Genomic DNA, 20,535 nt, shown 5'->3' with positions numbered 1-20,535 from the left:
GTGTAATCCTATCAAGGCCTGTCTGACCTATGCAAATTATGGCCATCTAAACCTAGGGTTAGCATTTCTAACTTGCATACCTAATAAACAGATTAAATTTGGCATGTGACATTTATCTATGACATAAAATCTATGAGATACGTGAAATCACACCTCACACATTCACAGACTCTATAGCGCCCCCTAGAAATCTACATTTTCCAATCTTTGGCTCTGCCTCCTGACAACATACAAGCAGCTAGAGGTCTCAAATTTGACAAACAAGTTTGTTATCATTCCCTGTATCAAAATATGTGCCACATGTTGACATTTCATGAAATAATGGACACTTACCATGTCTTACTTACTGTCTGGCCATATGGGTGTCTCAAATAGTTTCTGAGTATGTCCGGTGCATCAAACTTGCCATGGCAGGCAAGAGCAGTGAAATTGGGTTTATTTCAGCACAGCACACCTCTGTGTATCATAATCAATCAAAATATGGATGTTTTAATGGTTTGTGTATGATTTAAGAACTTTTGTTGGTCAACATCTGTCAAAAAAATGATCTCTGAACGGCCATTTCTGAAGATTTCTTGTGCATCAAAATTCCCACAGCACCTAAGATAAGTGAAATTCAGTTTAATTCAGCACAACACACATCTGTGTATCAAGGTCAATCAAAATATGTAAGTTTGTGATTGCTTTAAACAGGGGGTTGTCCAATACACATAAAACAAACAGCAAAGGTATGCTAATACAAAGCAGCACTACAGGCACTAAATAATAATTTACATTAGATCAGATTCAACTTTATTGTCATTGTGCAGAGTAAAAGTACAAACAGGGTTCCCACTGTAAGTCAAATGTAAAATTCTATGACTTTTCCCTGACAAAACACCTGAATTTCCATGACTTACTATATAATGAGTAGTACAATATAACGACCAATGATTTCAGAGCACCCGCATAGCAGTCAAGAGTCTTTTACTTTTTTAGAGCGGGAGATGAATAAATAGGCATTGAATTAACACAGTTGGGCTACTCAAGCAAGCTGTAAAGATAATAACCAGATATACACCAATTCTGTCTGGAAATATGTTATGCATTTTGGCTAGTAGATCATAAACTACTACAACAAAATTCCCTGATATTCCATGACTTTGCCCCCAAAATGATACAAATTCCATGATATTCCAGAAATTTTATGACCCGTGGGAACCCTGTACAAAGCAAAAGTGCAATGTGATATACAAAGTATAGACAGATGGTGCATAAGCAGGACAAGAAATATAGTGTCGTGTAGACAGTAATATGCAGTTGGTTTACAGAAAGTGGTTTAGAGTCATATAAATTAGATATAAATATGGGCAGTGTATTAACAGAACATATGAGAAAAACAGAATAAATATAGATATTCAGTATGAACCATAAAGATAGATATGTACAGTATGTACAGCTACAGTATGTGCAGTGTGGTAACAGTTCAGTACCATTGTAGTGCAGAAACAGTAACATTAAAAGAGTAGTAAGAAGTGTATGTTCAGGATGGATAGTATGAAGAGCAGTAGAATATGGTTATGTATAATTGTAATTACAGTATGTGCATTTGTAAATAAATAACACTATGGGTGGGATAGGGTATTGGGGGCTTAGTTGATGGTCACCGGGATACAGAGCTACAGTCCAGTCGGGTGACAGCCACAGAAAAGAAGCTTCCTCTGAACCTGCTGGTTCGGGTGCAGAGAGACCTGTACTTATAATAATAATAATAATAATAATAATAATAATAAAAACAATAATATTTTTCAAGACCATACAGAATGCTGTTGTAGTACTCCAGTCTTGAGGCGATGAGGGCATGGATGAGAATGATGCATTGTTGAGCCGTCTGGTCACAGTAACACAAGACCCATCCTGTCAGACTAGGCCAGAAGTCCCGTCACTGGAATGATGTAGAGGACTCTGAGACAGTCATGTGGCCCCTTTGAGCAGTGGCCACAATACAGAGGACCCCTGGCCAGTCAATGAGCAGTGCTTGACAAGCATCATGTGTAGAAGACCCATTTTGCAAAACAATCTAGACACCCATCTATTCTCAGTCCTTCTATAGCTGGCGGCCATCTATTCCTGGGCTTTGCCTTGCTCCTTCCTGGCCTGTGCCTTGCTCCTTCCTGGCATGTCTGGTCTCACTATGTCTTTCTGCTTTGGTGATGAGCCTGACAACAGCTGACAACCTGGAAATTTGAAATAAAAGTGTACATAGAAAGACATGTTAAAACATACTGATGACTAAAGTTCACCAATACAACACAGGCCTATGCCTTTAAAATAGTGCGCCAAAGTATTTCAGGAGGTGGAACACGGCCTAATTAATGTTAATGGTTTAGGTGGTTGAATCAGCTGTCCCTTACTAGTGTAGGCCAAAATGTATCAGCTGAACAATTTGTTTCTCGCTCTACAATATGGGCCTGTGTATGCCTTATGATATGCCAGAGTAAGTAGGAAAGTGGGACATGTCTTAATTGATATTAATTGACATCTAGAGGCTATAGGCTTTCAGAAAATATATAGTTTAGGTGGTCAATTCAGCTGTCCCTTAATAGTATAGGCCAAAATGTATCAGTTGTACAGTCGGTTTCTCGATCTACAATGTAGGCCTATGTACGCCTTAATAGGCCAAAATGTATGAATTGTACAATCTACAACATGGGCTTATATTTAGCACAGCAACAACCATATCTACCATAGCAAAATCACAGTAAAAGTAATGTAAAAGTGACGTAAAATACCTGCCAATTGTCCTCTCTGTCCACCGCTGCAGTAGATCATGATGTGAGGATGCGCTCCATAACACAGCTGTTAATGGAAGCAAGGACTGAGGTGTCAAGGCCAGCATGCTTCAGCCTCTTCAGGAAGTAAACAAATGAGTAGCCAAACAAGGACAAACAAGGCCTTGTTTACATGCTGGCTGTCTTGTAGTTTGACACCATTCTCCTTTCTGTGAGTGTTCTGTTGGAGTCATATAATGAAATGCAACCCATACATCAGGATATCAGGAGCAAGGATCTGTGAAAACATAAGTAAAGGGGAGGAAAAAAAAGACAAAGATATGTCGAGAAAACATTACAGGACCATCCCTAAACAACAGTGTTGGGCCAGTTACTTCAAAAGCGTAATGCATTATTTATTACTTGTTACTGTCATCTCAAAGTAATTTGTTACATTACAATATTACTGTCTTTGAATTGTAAGGCATTACACTACGCTTACATTACTTTCACCAAAATAACAGGAAATATGGATTTGGTGTTCTCAATAGATCTTCATGTGTTCAATGCAGCTCATTACACGGCAGGAGGTGATGTGGTATGGCATAATGACTGAGCTAGGCTTAAGGCTAACAAAATAACAATATAATGGTTGCAGTTATGGCTTATGGGACAATGTAGGCCCCAAAGGCCAAAGGTCACTCACAACTTAATATAGTAAAATATAGCCATAGTGAAATTGTATGTTGACTTTAAATGGTTCTCACCATTGCTGGTTGCCTTTCCTTCCACTTACAGTGGTGTAGACTTAATGCAAATAGTTTGAGAATAATGGCTACGATCTTTGTCTGTAAAAGCAACATTTTAGTTATTCTCACTGCTTGAAATGAGAAGTATAGCCTAACCATGTTAGATCTGTTGCATGAATGGCAGAGATAACTCAAATTCTAAACAAGGCAATCAAATTCCAGGACCAGCATAGATGACTTTTTTAATTCTTGGTTAATCTTCTCTGGTACCAATTAAGCATTTCTCAATTTTGGATTAAAAAGCAAAGTAAATTCAGTTACTGAGAATTGTACCGAGTAAAATATTACTGAAATTGTATTGGTAATGCCTTAAATTACTGCATTACAGCAAAAAGCAATGCATTACTGTAATTACATTACTTTTTTAATGCATTACTCCCAACACTGCTAAACAACACATCAGGACACCTTTCTTTCCTTTTTTCATTTTATCACTACTGCAATTCATAGACATATATTGTATATAGGTGAGACAAGGGTAACACTGGTGTTGGTATTTATTCAAATACTAGAATAGGCTACTAAACTATAACTCCACAACTTCAAGTGTCAACACTGTAGTTTTGGAGGAGTATTTTTAGTTCTTATGCAGGAAAATACAGTATAGGCTACTTTGGACATTAAAAGCTGCATTGCACTACGTAGTACACTGCAGAAATGCACTATTTTGGAGATAGAAATGTTGTTGTACTGCTTTGTTTTTCAGAAAAATGGTAGTAGCCTATAACAGAATTTGTCGCATGAATTACCAAGACCCAAAGAAACAAATAGCTTATTACGTGAAACTGACCTGCTTATAATTTAATGTCAAACACCATGTATACTAATTGAAAAGCAGGATTGTATCACCATCGCACTAATTTCGATAATTTAACCATAACGTGTCGTGAACAATGATTTATTTGGCTAATTATCACGTATTTGTCCACGTCTTTTACCCTTATAAGACATTGAATTGTACTAGGAAAATTGCACTAAATTCGTGTGATTCTAGTCGTTTTACAGCATGAAGAAGTTTTGGTCAGGATAAGTATCCCTATATTTTGTTCGAAACAACAAAAAACAACAACAACAACAACATTATTATTATTTATTAAATTTACGTAGTTTAACTTACCCCACATGGCTCTCGCTCTACGATGCGTTTCCGCTTTCTTGTGGTGGCGTGTGTCACATGACAGCAACCTTCACACTGGGGCACTTCGCCGTTTCCTGTTTACATACCTCGTCATCACTTCACGTTCCAGAAGCGTTCTGACCGGTTCTGACGCATTGACGTACATAACATAATCCAGTTGCTAGCTTTTAGTGCTAATAAATCTGCCGGAGAAACACCTTCGCAAACACAAACTATGATGAGTCATGACTCATGATTTCATTTACCATGAGAAACCTATGATATAATTGATCTTCGTTTCAAAATTGTAGTCATTCATAATATGAAACACAGTAAATGATCCACTATCAGTACAATTAAATCAATAGTAAATTTCATTTAGAAAAAATGCCTTAGAGATCCAATATGGCGGAAAGACCGTGGAGAATGGGGTGTGGTTAACAACGCATTAAATCGTACATCTATCGTGACACAACTTTTCGTACATGGGTTTACTACCATAGCTTTGTGATCACGTTGAAGAGTGAGTCGTTGTTGCTGGATGACGTCATTACTCGAGCTTGACTGAAGTGACCACCTTGATTGGCTGATGATTGTAACACAGGAATAATTTCAAACACCTCCCTTACGATGATGAGTGACAGGTGACAGGTCTGAGAATGCGTGCGCTACACAAGCACGGAAGATGATGAATAAATTAATAAACAGGCCTAGCCTAAATGAATCAAAAGTAAGGCAAAATGAATCGGGCGGTCAGTTAATAGGCCTATAACGTGAAGATAACGTGAAGATTTTTCTTGCCATCTAAGGCACAAGCGCATCTGTGAGGCCAAGCCTCAACAAGTAGCCCATTTGTTTACAACGAAAATTACATTTAATTAAACTGCTTGTATGCCAAAATAGTTTTCAACATTTTGAATATCAGTGCCGGGTGAATTAGGAAATGTTCTTAAAGTAGCCTTATGGATGAAAGCTGCTTGGGATCCCCCCCTGTCAAGCAATATAACCATACAAATGTGCGGCCTGCTCACTCATTGTTTCAAAAGGAGTAGGCTAATTTCGGCTTTGTCGGAACTGGCCATTGTAGGCTATGTAAAAATAAACTTCCAAAACTAACGAAAAATATTTATCTTCTTTCAGTTAATTCAAAAGTTTCCAAAAAGTAAAAAACAGATGACGTGATGCGTGTCATTGACATAATGCGCAAATAATATAGTCTAGATATTCGAATATATTAGAATACATGTGTTTATTTTAGAGGGAAAATTCGAACGTCATTTTTGAGCAATTTTGACAGCCCTGGTCCACTGTAGGCTACGCCAATCGGCTATTAACACCTTCCACCTAGCCCCGGTGAGTGGGGGTCGCTATAATGTGTGTGAAATAGCACCATTGAGTAGCCTATGCGTAATAGCCTTAAAATCCTTAAACTTGAGAGAGGAGGAAAAGCGCGGGTAGGCCCGAAACAGATAGAAACGGAAATAGATTAAAAATAGGATTTCGGTCCCTTGCAGTAAAGTAAAAGTAAAAAAAGTCATCCAATGCAGATGTAAATTAGGTAAATAATGCAACCTTAACGAAACCGAACTCTGGGATTTATTTGAACGTTTATTTTGAAGTGTTTCAGTTGATTTGATGCCAGATTTACATGATTCAAACGTCCCTACCAAGGCAGGCCACTTGCTGTAGGGTTTAATATATATTTTTTGCTTCCTAAGCTCAAGTAATGTATCCATAGCCTACCATTCAAATATGTGTTTCGAAAACCCAAACTGACTTTTTTTATATTCTTTTTTAATCATTAGTAAAACAAAAGCAAACAGTTTATGTCTATGAACACAGTTTGTAATGATCAATTCTGAGCTGTGTGGCATCTGCTGCAGCTCTAATTATGAAGCCAAGTGGATTGTATGTGATTTTAAGGAGCTCAAAATAAACTAACAAAATCTGCTGAAGAGGTGCCATCACTTGTCTGAAAGTAGTATTGACAATTTTTTTGCCCAATTGGGGGGGGGGGGGGGGGGGGGGGCTCGACATCAATAGAGAATGAATAGCCTACCGTAAATCCTCAAATTATGGCCGGGATTTAGGGACGTGGGAAGCATTTTCTGAGAGGGGGTGCGTTGGTTTCACTGCTGGTTTTTGACTGCTAAAAACACCATTTTAACACAGTTTTTTGATATCCTGGCTAGCGCCACCACTTCTCAATGAGACGTGGTCTGGGAACCAAACGTTAATTTTCTCGTATTTGAAAAAAATGCCCAGATCCGTTTATTGGGTGCCACGGATGTCTATCAAATGCGTCTGTGATTAGCTCATCATCGTCTTGCTTTCCCCCCTGTTCTGTGATTGGTTCCCTATCTGAGGCAAAAATTAGGGCGGTAGTTTCCAGGCTGCCTTAGCAGCGTGAATCAAATCGCGCGCAAGGCAGCATGGGAACACCCAGGCTAGTTTTTTGAGGGACAGAAATACCAACAGAGAAAGCAGTGCCCGTCATCTGTCTGAACATGGCCTACCTGCAATAGGCTATCACTTCACTGATTGACACTACCCCACATGGAGAAATGTCACATGTTAACAATGAACCTTTCAGAAATTATTTATTGTGCGGAATGGGTTAGCAAAACCATAGCGTTTGGTGAACGGAGATGCAGATCACCCTAATTCATTTGTTTGCGCAACAGCCTGTTCTGCCTTCACTCCAGCGAGAGTGAAATACCAGTAGGCTAAATGTTTAAAGGCTGTGCCATCACCATAGGCTATTTGCTACGATATTTACCTCTGTTTCAACAAGTCGTGACTTATGCCCATTTGACTTTTAACTTGGGCTATAGCCTACAACAGTCTAATTTCGCTTGTCAATTCAAAGACCTGTTATTTTCATTTTTGGATTAGACTAACCAGTCTCTATGCTGTTTTCATGGATAGCAAAACCTGCTTCATTCATTGTTTTAAATAACGTTGTTTGTTGCACACGCCATCTCCAGTGGTTCACTTTAACTTGCGCAGCAGACGCGCAGATTGGATGAGCGCTGACATCACAAAGCTCTGAATGGCATAGCACCTTCATATATCTCTGAGCTTTTAATATCTTATCAACCACAAAGGAAACTTAGATCATCCAATTCTAATCTTTTAATTGTACCCAAAGTGCTCCACAAGCAAAGTGGAGAAGCTGCTTTTATCCATTATGCCCCAAAACTATAACCTGACCCTCGCCAGATGAATTTTGCTCCGCCTAGCTCCACTCATCCATCTGGAACCGATCCATTGGAATGGTGTTTCAGAAGGCTGGGCCTAATCAAAAAATGCTTGCATATGATTGAATAAGCCACTTGTCCGTCATCTATTGACGTGCTACTTCAACCACTCACATCGAAGCCAACCCGTGACGCTGATAACAGTCTCACGGTCGCTTCTCCACTACGTCACATCTATGAAACTCCGCCCTGCGTCCTGATTGGCTGAACCATAAAGTCGGTTGCAGAAATCACTCTCAATGGAGAGGTCCCAGATGGATGTGAGTGAAGCTAGGCAGAGCTAAGTGGAACGAAATTCATCTGACGAGGGTCAGGTTACCAAAACTATGGAACACCCTGCCTCTGTACATCAAGCAGGCGAGTTCAGTAAATATTTTTAAAAAATATCTGAAAACATACCTGTATAGGAAAGCCTTTAGTTAACTCATCTTATCCTGTAGACTACTTTTTCAGATTATTCTACATCTGCTGCCATTGGAGGGCGCAGCCAGCCAGAAGCAGATGGGCTCCCCCTATTAAGTCAGGTTCTGCTCAAGGTTTCTTCCTGGAATATGGGAGTTTTTCCTTGCCACAGTTGCCATATGGCGTGCTTGTGGGGGGTAAAGGGTTAAGGCTGCCAGTCTTGAATGTCTGTGTATAAAGTCAAATAATTGCAACATATGCTAAGAACAAGCTAAGGCTGGCTGCTTGGAGTCCGCATCAACGGGGCCTAAGCATTTGTTAGCCTAGGCATTTGTCAGCAAAGCCTTTATATATCCATAGTAGTATAATAGTATTTCTGATATGTTGCTGATTGGATCATAAGCGGCCACAGCAACAAAGGGGAATGACTGACTCTTCTCTAATAACTGTGTTACATGTTATTTTCTATATTTCTGATATGTTGCTGATTGGATCATAAACGGCCACAGCAATGAAGAAAAGTGAAAGTGATTGATAATGACTGACTGACTCTATTATTGTGTTCATATTGTGTATTGTGTACATGCTCCAAATGTAAAGCACTTTGAGCTACATTCTGTGTATGAAAGGTGCTATACAAATAAAGCTTATTATTATTATTATTATTATTATTATTAATTACTACTACCCCCTAATTGCATGTCTCTTTATTTGATAACACTAAATTAAGAAATATTTTCTAATCAGGAAAATGTTTATTTTTCTTTCGGTCTGCGGTAGGGATGGGCAATGATCGTCAAACCTATAAGCCTAAAATCATTATGGCATAGATAGCACATTTTCGAATGAACATTTAATTTTGATAACGAAACTATGGGTGTAAATATACATCTATAAATAGAGATTGTTTTTTTTTTTTTAATGAGTTTGACGTCAAATTTATGTTGTAGCCTAGCCTGGCCGTCATTCCTGTAAAAAAAAAAAAAAAAAGTCATTCCTGCAGCCTAAAATCATTAATGCTTGAGGCAACATTATGAAATTGTCAGTTTTGAAGATCTGAAGATGATTTCGCAGTTTTTAAATATTGAAAATGTTATGAACAGTTTCCGATAGGCCATCGTTTCCATATAGGCCTACGTGTCTAGTTCAGTCATGCATGCGTTCAGAAAAAAAAAAAATAGTGATCTGTTTTCGAGCATGTACTAGGCCTATCTGCCTAAGCCTATGTTGAAATAAATTGATGTTCATGGCACAGCTGTTGTATTAAACAGATCGATTTCATACAAATCATAAAAACCTCTCCCTGTGTCATTGTGTGTGCGTGTATCCGAGGTTTGTGTGTGCGTGCGTGCGCGGGGGAGTTCTTTACTGACCGATTTTCTAATAATATTCGAATACTTATCAGCGAATATCGAATGGTATTTTTGCCAGAAATGCACATCCCTAGTCCGCGGTTCCATAGGCTACCATTCAATTGCCGCACATTATCCGCGCACTAGCAATCTCCTCGTCGAGGAGGCCCTATAAGCCTGCAGATCATAGACAGAGAAAGCATGCTTTGGGAACAGAGCACAGTTGCCTGCCTAGTGTAACCATGGGTATGTCTACAAGGAAAATGTGTTAGTGCGTTTCGGGGGTGGCCGCACCCCCACTTCCAACGTCACTGGCTGCCTGATAGGTCAAGAGAACAAGAAATGGAGAAACATCAACGCAATGCCTTGGTAGGCCTAATGTTATTAGGTTGGATTTTGTAGTTAGGCTACTGCAAATATAACACCCTTGTTTCTATGAAACTGGAAACAACTGAACCAGGAGACTTTGTCACAAGACAAAACAGATGTCTCAAAGTCCATTAAATTAACGTGAGCCTACTGTGGTTAGACTAGGCTAGCTAACTTTACACTGACACCACGTAACAATGCTCTGAAGTCGCGGTCAACATGAAATCCAAAACTTTTTGATCACCAAGTTGAAATTTCCAGGTCAACCACAAATAATTCCGATTCTTTTTAATATCATCCAATAACTAATTAATGTTGATTAGTCAATTGATCAATGTTGTAACCTTATGTATGAAAACTAGTATTGCCAGGCAATACTAGCCTACTTTGAAAAGTAGTATTGCTGTGGCAATACTGGTGACGGCGGCCATGTCCTGAAGTAACCTAAAGCATGTAGGCTAATGATTCCTAAAACATACCAAACAAAGTCCATTCTGTGGCTATTGACATTTGGGTACTATCGTGTTAACTGTAACCCACCCTCTGAAGCCTTTTGTCACGCATAGAAAATACTTTTTAATGAACCTGACGTGTTCTTCATTATCTGACTAAAAATTTAATTTTTGATTCATGAAAATACAAATACAAAGTGGTTTTGAGCCATTTTAAATCGCTGAGCTGCAGCATCGCGCATTCATAAACTGTGCGCTCCTCCCCCGTCTACTGACAGCCAGGGCGTATACATTTCTTCTACGGCTGCAAATGGGATTCACTTGCAGTTAACCAAATATTTCTTTATCAGGGCAGGGCACGCATATTTCTGGCTATTAAATTATTTCTAAACCAGTCTGCTAAAGTCTGTAGTGAAGTCTGTGTAGGGTTTTCCAGGCTCCATTTCTTTTTACGAGACACCCTGCTCACAAGAGCCATCTGGTGGTTGTTTGGGTTGTTGCAGCGTCACTGGAGAAATACAAATTAAAGTCGCGTGATCGTGCGTGAGGTCACCTGCGAATCATGCGTGAAGCCGGGCAATTTGAAGTAATGCCCACTGTAAAGAATGATAAGGGATCAGATTCCAAAAATAATTCTGTGGAAATGCATGGATTCCAGTTGCTTCCAGTAGCAGCAACTGGAATCCATGCATTTACATGTAATTGTTTTTGGAATCTGATCCCTTATCATACCTGTTCATTCGTACTCGTCGCTCAACTTATTGTGACTAAATTCAAGATGGCAGCGAACGGTAAAACTTCCTGAAGGTACTGTCTGTATAAATCGTCTTGTAAATAAACTACCAGTGCATTTTCAAAGTTCTCAATGTCTCGTTTTAAATGTCAGGGCCCTCGGAAGTCTACCAAGTGTGGAGCTACTTTGAGCTTTGTAAATGGTGTAAAACGGTGATTTATTTGCATGGCTAGGCTGATGCCTGAGGTACCCCCTTTGAAAACCTGTTGGTAGCATCGGCTAACTAGCACCAGATTTTGGAGTGCAGGGGACAAGCCGAGATGAACTATGAGGCATACGTTCACACTCGGTATCATGTTTCAACACACTTTAGGTCAATATCACACTGGAATTCTCCTTTAATGTTATAGGCTACTCAGATCATTTGTTGACACCAAGGAACGAACACAAGTTTACCCGACTGCTGTTCCGCTATTCATTCTTGTGAAGTTCCTTCTTCCGTTTCTGCCTTGAAGGGTAATTCAGTTTCATGATCATCTTCTTAATGTATGAGACGCTGTTTCTATAACTATATACTTGTCGCTAGCTTGACTCAAGGGGAGACAGGCAGGGGGTGGGGGCTTCATTAACTTAACTGAAAGTGATCCCTAACAAAATCATTCTTCATGTCATTATCGTTATAGTTTATATTTCGATGTCATCATTTATATTAGCTAGGACAATACTTGATTTGCCGTTATCGTTTTAGTCATACCTGTCAACACTCCCGTTTTTCCCGGGTTTCTCCCGTATTTCAAGGTCATCTCCCAGCACCCTCTCGTAATTTACATGGCCATCAAACTTCATTTTAAAATCATTGATCCATTCAGGTTGCCAGATTGTGTATGAAATACACCCTACACCAGTGGTCCCCAAACTTTTTCTTCCGAGGGCCAGCTCACTATGCCTGGCTCTAAGAGAGGGCCAGAGATTCGGAGTATATCAACCATAAATAGCTTAGTGCTGTGAACAACAGCAGTCTACCTTAATTGAATATTCCATTACATTTAATAGGCTACTGCAATTTAATAACCATTGCTAGCTGTGTTTATGTTGCCACCATGCCATATCAGTGTAAAATGTAGCTCAAATGAAATAATACTAATAAAAAGTAAAAGTAAAAAGTTGTGAACAAGCAATATCCTACAAATAATTTAAAGTTATCAAACTATGAGAGTTTTATGAAGTGCTGGCAAACACATCTGAAATGACCACCATTCTAACTTTCACTCACCTGACGAGAACTCTGTATGAACATTTGAACGTGTGAATAAAAAATAGAAACAATTATCCCAGAAAGTCCCAGAAATATGACTTGAATAGAAGTTAGTTAGTTATTAACGAATAATTGATAAACTTTTAGAATACTTTGAGCACTGATGCAGTCAGCATAGGCCTCTTACATTGTTTGCAGGTACAGTAGGCCTACATTTCATTCCGTTTTCAATGGCAAACGCGAAACAGCGCCAAAACAACCACCAGTGGACAAAAAGAGTATTACATGTGTACTGTAAAGACACACCATAGAGAATTAATGGGGAAATTACGGAGGTTATAGTTTGACGATGTCGTACTCCCGTGCGGGCCAGATGCTACATACCACGGGCATGTTTTGGGGGGCAATCTAAAATGAGTTGGCGGGCCGTATTCGGCCCGCGGGCCATAGTTTGGGGACCACTGCCCTACACATACACGATCACTTAGTTTCAATTTCAACCGTTTTGTCATAGGCTAAAACCTGGCAACCCAAAAACCAAATAAGGAAGCGGGTGCCGACTGCGCAGCCTGAGTCTCGTCGTAAGCAAGCGGGCTAGTTGAATGGCCTACTCCAGAACTAGCTGTTGTGAAATTGTTGGGAATTTAATTGATTAACACATCACATAAACTGTTATTGAGTGTTGTTGATACACTGAACTTGTGCCCTCGGAACCAAATCTGACAGCAAGCAGCTTTGGAGTTTTGGAAGTTAGTCTGAGCGAATTAGCCTAGAAAAGGGTCAAAGGTGTTAGTAAATACAGCAAAAGCATATTTGGTATCATTTGAATCGTAATTTTCTGTAGATGAAGAATTTCTGGTGCCTACAGTGCAGATTTGTACCAAAAAAAATATATAGGGCTTTGAATGGAGCATGGCACAATGTATTTTGGGCCAAAAACGTATGTTAGTACATTTTGATATTAGCTGATATCTCTTAAGCCAATTGAAAGATATTCGTCAAACTTGGTCTACTTACCCACTATAAGTTGTCAGAGAGCTGGCAAGACAATTTAGGTCTTGAGGTCAAAGGTCAAGGTTACAAGGGGTCACACAAATAACTCACATGCAGTATTTGGTTCATATCTCCAAAGCAGACTGATGGATCTTCATTAACTTTAGTACATTTATTGTATATACAAGTTAGATGAACTTAGGGACTCAGGGCCATGGGGTCAAAGGTTAAGGTCAGTTTCATCCCCTGACATACAAGGTTATAGACGGTGGAGACATGCTAATCAACATGCCATGTTCAATTCAATTACTGTAAATATAGCCATTTTTTATGTTAACTTATGTTTATTTAACGTAGACATGGTTGTTTTTGACATGGGGAGTCCCTATCTACAGCACAATGAGTTTAATATCCCTCCTTTGTATATAACAATCAAGAATCTGATTGCGATTACTGTAGGCAAATGTGCTTAGCAGTAAATAACAGTGAAATACTACCACTAGCATAGTCATGACCTGACCAATATCTATTTTAATATTGCCCATGCAGTCCTTTCCACAGTACAAGCAGTGCTACTTCCAGCTATATCTTTCTGTGCTGTTGTGACTTTCCATAAGTTAGTATGACTGTTAACTGTGGCCCTTGCTATTTTTCCCTTCATGGACAAGGTGTTGCCCACTTTCTCCTGGCAATTTCTGTGACCCTGAAGACTAGCATTGTCTTCCAGTTTTGATCAGAGTGCGAATTACCCCACCATAATTGGGGGGTACTGTTCCTTCACCTCTTCTATGGCCATCAAGTGCAAAATGTGTTGTGCAACACACATACAAGGTCTAAACATGCGACAAACTGATAATCAGTAGGCTACAGAATATCTCATTGTTATTATATATCCAAAAGAGAACTGTTTTGATCAACTCCCAAAAGTTAGAATTTAAGTGCACTGAAATAACATTCTGTATAGTAAAAGAAATACCTTTACAAAAAGCCACCTTTACAAGAGCTATGAAAGAACATACATGAAGGTTGTAAAATAGCACATTTTCAACAACGTCTGCTAGCAACTTACATTTACCAGCATGCACGTCAGCAGAATTTAGCCTAGGCTACTTGAGAAATGTACCTAGCGTCTTGTCATTCAACGTTGACACTTGCTTGAGAAGTTCAAGTCGTTCTCTATTTCCGTTGCATCGCGCGCCACGGTGGTTAAAAATGGTACGGTCCATAATAGGGGTGTCTGAAATCGCTTAACATTAAAATGTTCCTACAGTGAAAATAGGAGTTGACTTGTATTGTAGCCAACTGTAATGATATTTTTCATAATATCAGAAAAATTATCTGACCCCCCCCAAAACTGATATTTCTGTCTCTTTGGGGGGTACTGGGTCTTCATTGGGGGTATAGTACCTAGAAGTGGTGGCGCTAGCCAGGCTAATAGTACCCCCCTGTAATTCGAACTATGGTTTTGATGTTAGTAATGTGGCATGTCCGTTGTTATCTGCTCGGTTGAAGTTACGGGTGGGCAAAAAATAATATAATATCTAAATATTTTGGAAGATTTTGACGGGAGATATCAATAATATAATTAAATACGAATTTGTCAATCTCTTAAAAAATGGGATTTAATTGTATGAGTTACAAGCCACCTTATAAGTTCTTACAAAACACATTAAGGGACACAAAGTATTAGGATAGCAGTTCATTTTCTAAATTTTGTTTCTGAAAGATGAGACTGTTGTAAGAAGCAATATTTTCCCCTGGGATGAATATCAGTATTTAGTTGTGCTCAGTACTGTCTTGATTCATTATTTTCCATTTCACTGCAAAGGATGATGAGACAGCACTTGAAGAGGAACCATATGCGCAGATCTTTGCGTTATCTGCCAATGTGGAGGTGAGCTGTCATCTTGTAGCACTGACTTGCAAAAGCTGATTTACTATAGCATTGCTATAGGCAACAACACATTTTTAAAGGGGTGGTTCAGGATTTTAGACAAAGGACCTCATTTCCAAGTTAGCATGTGTGATATTTATCAGTGGAGACCGCTTTCAACACGTTTCATCCAGTCCTTCTAGTTGCAGAGTTCGCAGGTGCTAAGCTAGCGCAAGTCATCAGTATGTGTTAGCCTGCCACTAAAAACAGTCTTACCCACTCCACAGTACACCTAGGCAAATACATTATAACGGCAGACAAATAAATTATAACAGCAGACTGTTGATGTAAATGTCTGTGTTGATAGTTTTATTTCTAACATTATTCTATCCTTGCATTTCAATGATTGCATAACATTTTGAGGGACTAGTTTCTTAGCAGTGGTTAGTAGTACTGCACCGAAAAGTAAACAGAGAAGCACACTCCAATCAGGATACTGTCGTGGAAAATGTCTACCCTGGAAATCCAGAGTTCTCGCCAGAGCACAATGGAATGAGCAATGATGCACGTTTTACCCCTTGCATCCCGTTGAACCATTCAAATCGGCGTATCTGATATATGTGGGCCAGAGGCGAGCTAAACTGATGACGACAGCGCTGCAACGTTGGAGGTTAGTAAACATTGGTCATAGTGTTATCCAATTGTGTCGAAGTCCGGAATCATTCAGAGTAAACATTGGTCTAGTGTTATCCAATTGCGTGCAGTGAGATTTTCAAATGCATGCTTGGTGCCGCCCCTCGAGTTGAGCCATTACATTGTTCGTGGCCAGACCCTTAATCTTTCTAGATTACCAGGGTCTGGATTTTCCAGGCTAGAAAATGTCCACTTCCAAATCCAATTGTCCAATTAACAATTACCACTTGACTATTTAGTAATTTAGCATGTTGATCTTTATTCACTGTATTGCAATGATAGTACAGCCCAACCAAAGTCCAGACCAACCATCAAAGCAATAGGGAGGAGATGTCATCAGCTGGGGCCCCCGACAAGATCTCCCCTACGGATGGCTATATTGAGCCCTTGAGAAGTGCCACCCTCTCACGCCATCTCTATCAACACCCTTCACCAATCAGTACCAAGCAGGGTCGCTTACATTCGTGGAAACCATCTTCCCATCATGCATAAAACTATATGCAAACCTATGTAATGCATAGGTAACATATGTAAAATAGTGTAACCTTTAAAAAGTAAAGTTTTTCTGGTTCCTTCTAGTTTGGTGGCCTTCTTATCTTATTCTCTTACTAGCTGGACAGGCCCCAACTCATAAGGCACAGTGGCCTCCTCATCCCTGTCCTGTCCAGTCCTCACCAGCTTGATAACACCCCCTCTCCCTTAACCATGTAAGGAGGAGATCCTCTCATCCTGGTACCCCCAGGACAGTTGACAGTTGGTCTAGCCCCCTTGGGGATCAATAAAGTATCTATCTATCTATCTATCTATCTATCTAGCCTACACAAGATACAATGACCTCACACTGCTCACAGCAAATGCAGTGGCATTAAGACTTATGACACTAATGACTACATTCTTCTAAAACATGAAAACCCATGCAAAAGTATACTATAAACCTTTATAAAATCCATGATTACATCCCTTCACATCCTGAAAACCCACCATAATACCTAGTAGAATCCTAGGTAATATCAGTCCGCTGTTGCCGTTGCTTATATGCCTACTACCAACTTCAGGGAACAAAGTATAACTATTGCAATGCGATGCAAGGGTAGTTTTTATTTCTAACACTATTCTATCAACATAGACATTTGCATCGATTGTCTGGCGTTATAATTTAAATTGGAAATAGCTCAAGATGACAATGTTTATCAGATGTTTGACAGAAATGGTTTGGATTTAATCTAAAACTTCTGCTCTTCAGCTTGTCTAAATGAACTACAATGTTTTTATTGATGTACTGAATGTTATGTAATAGTACTTTGTTTTTTACTCCAATATAATTTATGAACTGAAACAGTTATTATGACCGCCGCTAGCGAAGTGGTCATATAGGGATTGTCAATTTTTTTTTTTCCCGTCATCTACTTCCTGAATTTTTGGTCAACGATACCCGGGACACCGAACCACCGGGGCACATGAAATTTGGTGGGTATGTAGCCCCCCTAGACCTTTTACTCCCTCCCCGTGCTGGGCCCCCCGAACCGCAAAAAAAACAGTTTTTCCTAAATAACTACCTGAACCGTGGCACTGAGGATGAAGAATCTTTTATGGTATGTTGGTCTCAAGGGCCCACATCAACCTGGCCCATAATCACTCATTTGTGATTTGCACCCCCCCGGTAAAAAATGAAAATGCAATATTATTCTGCTTTAATTGCCCCTATCTTCAGTTAAGATGTTCAGAACTGCACCAAATTTTATGTGTATGATTGACCTGGCATTCTCTGGGGGTATGCCAAGTTTCATAGAATTTCATCCATGGGGGGGTCCTAAACAAATTAGGTTATGTGCACATTTAGTGACTGTACACTCATTGACCTGTAGATGGCGGTGCACACATATACACATGCACACACACACAGGCACCCACATACTATCGGTATTAGAACGGCCAATACATAATTACAAATTCAGTAGGATTAAAAGAAAGCCAAAATAAATAAATAAATATTCATCATCATCATCATGGCTGCATTTCCAGTATTGGCGATAAGTAGTCGTTTGTCCACTAGATGGCGCATCGTTGCAGTGAGACGTAATTTTGTTGGAAGTTAAAAGTGGGTTGGAAAAACAATGGACCTTCCTACAAGGACTGTTTACCGCAGAGAACGTCTAATAAGGATAGGACAATGTTCACATGAAATGTAATTCCCATTTCTTCTTGAAGCCGAAATAAATCTGAGGATGTTTATCGGACATGCTTGGTTTTACTGCAGGTACGTTAATCTTATAATATCAATAAGGACCTAGGTAATGTTACCGTTAGCGTTGGTTGAGTGATGGAGGCCAATTTGATTGATTGCATTTGTAGAAAACTATAAATGCGGTTATACCAAGCAAATTGATAGCAGCACTATAATTGTATCTTTCGACTGTCATTTGTTGCACGTGCTACAAAAATTATTCTGTGCAATGGAAGATTTACCAACGTTACATCGGTCTGATACAGTTTTGCCTACATGCGTGAGACTGAGAAGCCTGTTTATTTTGTTTTAAGTGCGTGCAGGGTGTGAGAGGGGAATCGATGTGCTTTGATTCCAGCTTGGTAGTTGTAGTCTGTGAAATTAAAAAGCACGTGTGTGTGAAGTATCCAAACACCTTCATTTCATTATGGCTGCTTTAGCATCACACCTTAAGCTACTGTGTAGTGGGTCCCATTTAGAAGTGGCTACTTCATTCGCGCTTTCCTTGACTCATGGAGCTGCGTGAATTTTATTACAACTTTTCGCCACGATATGGCAGTTTAAGTCCGCTTGATACTGTAAGGCGTAAGCCATTGGTTTCCAAAGAAGATTTTATTTGTGTCGCCAGCATAGCCTAGCCTATTGACAATTTATGTTGTAAATAGGCCTACCTTATAAGCCTACCTGTAGCTTAGGGAAGCTAACAGCTTTCTATTAGGAGTTACAGTTTTGTCATAACTCCCTGATGCATTTTTGCATTTAGAATAGCCAGAGTGTGGATATCTCAATCGGAGAATTAAACAATATCGGGTGCCTATGGACTAGGCTGGGTGAACCCAGCCTGATCTGCCCGCTATTTATTTTTTGATTTCTTAAAAGATTGAGCTTGGTCTGGTGAAAGCCAGACTAGCCATGGAGCTCAGTTACATAATGCAAGGGAACATGAATCAGCCTATATTTGCACGAACAATAACGGACAACAGCTCTTCAACTTTGGCCCGTTAAAATGTGTATGAACAGTCTAGCGACGCATTTCATCAAGGCCCATTTGGACATGTCAGTTATTTGCACCACTGGTTAGCTGTAAAACAGCATTTCGTTTCAGACTACTGTTACTTAATTTGTGCATTAACAATAACGTTTCAGACTACTGTTACTTAATTTGTGCATTGACAATAAAGTATTACATGAACTAAGGATAACTAAAATCTTATGTAGCCTAGAAGAAGAAACATTCACAAAAAATCCATCCATTCAAAAATGACCTTTGTTTTTGATAGCTGTTGAAAACGGCATGGAACTGACAGAGATGTTTTTGTTTATTTATAAATAAATAAATAAATAAAATTATGCTGATACCTTTTGCTTTTCCCAAATACAATGTAGCCTACAGGTGTAAGTGACCTTTCATCAATCCAGTTGCAATGGATGAACTGTGATGAACTGCCCTACTTGTGATTGTTTAGAGATTTTAAAGGTTTTATAACAATGCTACATCTTCTTTGGCTATTCTACAATCTATTCACCTTTTCAGCACCAGTAGGCTACTTTCTGTGCAGCCGCACACACACACTCAGGCATGCCAAACAAGCATACACACAAGTTTCAAGAGTGGGGGATGGAGTAAAATATGGAGACAAATTGAAGTGTGATTTATTTTCGCGGCACGGATGTACAGGACTGAGCGGCGGTCATATTTTGTACCGCTATGCGGTACATCTAGTTTTAAAACAGGTATTCACACAGATGTTTGCATTTTAAAACAGCAAATTATTTTGATTTCCCCTGGTTTCAGAGAGGCTACAACTACAATACTAAAATAAGATGTGGAGGTTGAAACAACTGGTTGAAGAAGGTTGAAGAAAATAAAGTTTGTATTGCTTTAATAAATGTCTTAATCTTTTTTAATGTCAATTCAGATAGTTGATTCTATGCCTCAGCCACCTATAGCCTCATGACCTTTAACCTCTACCTGTGACCCCATGATCTTTAATGCCTTATCAGTTAATTTAGGCTTAATTAACTGTGTTTGGTTTAATGAGGATCCTTCAATCTGCTTGAGAGGTATAAAACAAACATTGCATGTCAAGTATGACCTCAAGTGACCTTGACCTTTGACCCCAAGACATTAAACACCTACTAATTTCATCAAGAACTTATGGTGAGTACAGGGTCGGACTGGGAGCAAAATTCGGCCCTGGCAATTTTCTCTATATCTAATGTAACACTCGGTGGAGAGACCACTTTCCAAGT

The 20,535-nt window shown here is 39.4% G+C and overlaps 1 long non-coding RNA gene across 1 annotated transcript; it reads right to left on the bottom strand.

Annotated features, from left to right (window-relative positions):
• Nucleotides 1-964: 964 nt before the first annotated feature.
• LOC143119613 (uncharacterized) lies at nt 965-5,061 on the bottom strand. Its single transcript, XR_012986312.1, has 3 exons — nt 4,677-5,061; nt 2,772-3,048; nt 965-2,216 (listed from the first exon to the last, which is right to left on the bottom strand). It is a non-coding gene; the product is annotated as an uncharacterized LOC143119613 (long non-coding RNA).
• Nucleotides 5,062-20,535: the final 15,474 nt, after the last annotated feature.

This window comes from Alosa pseudoharengus, unplaced genomic scaffold (genome assembly GCF_046254945.1).
Source record: "Alosa pseudoharengus isolate Yale_2024_CS ecotype anadromous, Long Island Sound unplaced genomic scaffold, YU_APseudo_1.1 YU_APseudo_1.1_scf_12, whole genome shotgun sequence".
In the NCBI taxonomy this organism is placed as follows: domain Eukaryota; kingdom Metazoa; phylum Chordata; class Actinopteri; order Clupeiformes; family Clupeidae; genus Alosa; species Alosa pseudoharengus.
Note: the sequence above shows the minus strand (reverse complement) of the source record. Positions and strands in the feature narration are given on the sequence as shown.